A 2,506-nucleotide genomic window follows, 5' to 3' on the forward strand; every position below is an offset into this window, starting at 1 on the left:
TCCAAAGGTTAAGTAAAGAGGACGTAGTGTAATACATTACAACCAAAGCAAAATCTATACCTTCAGATTGAATCATTTAACTATTTACTTCCAAGCTATTGCATACCTCCAGTCATACACAACACACAAATACTTAACGCTGAACAATGATAATACGGGATTTGAGAAATCAGGTTCAAAAAGATCCGTGATTTAACTAACTACATTGAATGAAATAGAAACCAGAAAATGTCAGTACTAATCCTGCCTTTTTAAAAAAGATCTCATTGTACGTACAGAAGGTCTGGAACCTTTCTGAGTTGAGTAAATGGATCTGAAAAATGGATCTGTAGTGACCGAGTTTATTTTACTAGGATTTTCTGTAGGATGGGAACTTCAGTTTGTCTTCTTGGTGACATTCTCCTTGATCTATGGTGCTACTGTGTTGGGAAACGTTCTCATCATGGTCACGGTGACATTCAGTTCCACCCTTCATTCTCCCATGTACTTCCTCCTCGGAAACCTCTCCTTCCTGGACATGTGTCTCTCCACAGTCACCACACCCAAGATGATCAGAGATTTGCTCACTGAACACAAGGTCATCTCCATGTGGGGCTGCATGGCTCAGATGTTCTTTATGCACTGCTTTGGAGGTGCTGAGGCGACTCTTTTGGTAGCCATGGCTTTTGACAGATATGTAGCCATATGTAAACCCTTGCACTACAGGACGATCATGAGCCACAAGTTGCTGAAAGGGTTTGTTATACTTTCATGGACAATTGGCTTTATACACACCATGAGTCAGATGGTATTAACAGTGAACTTGCCTTTCTGTGGCCCCCACATCATAGACAATATATTTTGTGACCTTCCCCTTGTGATTAAGCTTGCCTGTATGGACACCTACACCCTGGAATTGTTTGTCATTGCTGGCAGTGGACTGCTCTCATTTACCTGTTTCCTCCTGCTGCTTGTCTCCTATACTGTCATCCTGGTAACTGTGCAACAAAGATCATCTGGAGGGCTCTCCAAGGCTCTGTCCATGTTGTCTGCCCACATCACTGTGGTCACTCTGTTCTTTGGGCCAAGTATCTTTATTTATGCCTGCCATTCAGTAGTTTTGCGGGCAATAAAATCCTTGCTGTATTTTACACTGTTATCACACCCTTACTGAATCCTATTATTTACACTTTGAGAAATGAGAAAATGCAAGAGGCCATGAGAAAATTATGGTTCCAAAAATACTAGCTCCACACAGAACTTCTAGATTTTAGCACTATATTACTAACACAACTTTTGAATATAATGCTAATACAATGTGAACAGACTGTATGTAATATAATTTCACTCTCTTATGTCATAGTCATAACTGGTATAGAAAAAAATAATAAATATTTTAAATTTTCTGTTAATGCTGTTATAATGATAATTAGTGATCTACAGCAAAATAAACATACAAAAGCACTGAATACCCTGCAGATTCAATATATATTCACTATTGAATAAATAAATATAAAATATGTGGTAAATTCTATTAGAGATGATGTTAATAGATATGTATGGTTAATGAATTGTGAACATCATTAAATGAGGCAAACTGAACCAATAATGATTGAAAGGATATAAACAACAATGGAAAATAATCTAATCTCTGGAAACAATGAGACAAAAATAAGAATAAATTTTGTAATATTGTGAGTGTTAGTTAGCTAAAGTGAATATAAGATACCAAAAGGAAAAAAAAAAAATGGAAGGACAATTTTTATAGCACTACAAAGAACAGCCTTGAAACCAAATGATCCAAGAAATGACATAAGTATTCACAGTTGACTTTCAAACTTCAATAAATAAATGTGAATTACACTATTTGAATTTATGTACTTTATCATGTATTTTTTTTTCCAAGTGCTTTACATAAAACTACAGATCATTTTGTCTTTGATCTTTCATTGCTATTCTAAGCAAAGTCTAATTGGGTTGTGAGTGTTGAAAAGGGGGTAGTTCATGCTAAATTGGGAATCTCATTATCATTGAATAAAATTTCCCAATTCAAGAGACAAATATTTCTTGCTTGTTCTAGGCAGCAGTGTTGAAATTGATCCTAGACCACCACAAATTCTTTTTCCTCCATTGAAGACATTCTCCATAATCATCCAGAGTGATGTCATTATAGTTTAATTCTCATTTTCTTCCTTCACTAAGACTATTTTCTGCCATTAAGACTTAGGTTCATGGAGGTCCTTTGTTGTGCAGTGGGTTAAGGATCTAGTGTTGTCACTGCAGTGGCTTGGGTTGCTGTTGTGGTACATGCTTGATCCCTGGCCCAGGAACTTACACATTCCATGGATATGGCCAAAAAAAAAAAAAAAAAAAAAAAAAATTAAAAAGACGTAGGTTCATATCAATTGGACTTCAAAACTACATAATATGCCCTGCCTCAAGAATTTTGTTCCAACCTACTCCTTTTCATAATGTTTAGCATCACATTCACTTTCTTTCAAGTTCTCCAAAGCATCAGGCATCTTCT

General features: G+C 36.0%; 1 pseudogene; it reads left to right on the forward strand.

The window, feature by feature from the left end:
- Positions 1 to 307: 307 nt before the first annotated feature.
- Positions 308 to 1,246, forward strand: LOC100525998 (olfactory receptor 4L1-like; annotated as a pseudogene).
- Positions 1,247 to 2,506: the final 1,260 nt, after the last annotated feature.

The sequence above is a fragment of the Sus scrofa genome, chromosome 7 (genome assembly GCF_054392235.1).
Source record: "Sus scrofa isolate SSC_HxYL_T2T_F1_AM1 chromosome 7, Sscrofa_HxYL_maternal_Yorkshire_Landrace_v2.0, whole genome shotgun sequence".
Taxonomy (NCBI): Eukaryota; Metazoa; Chordata; class Mammalia; order Artiodactyla; family Suidae; genus Sus; species Sus scrofa.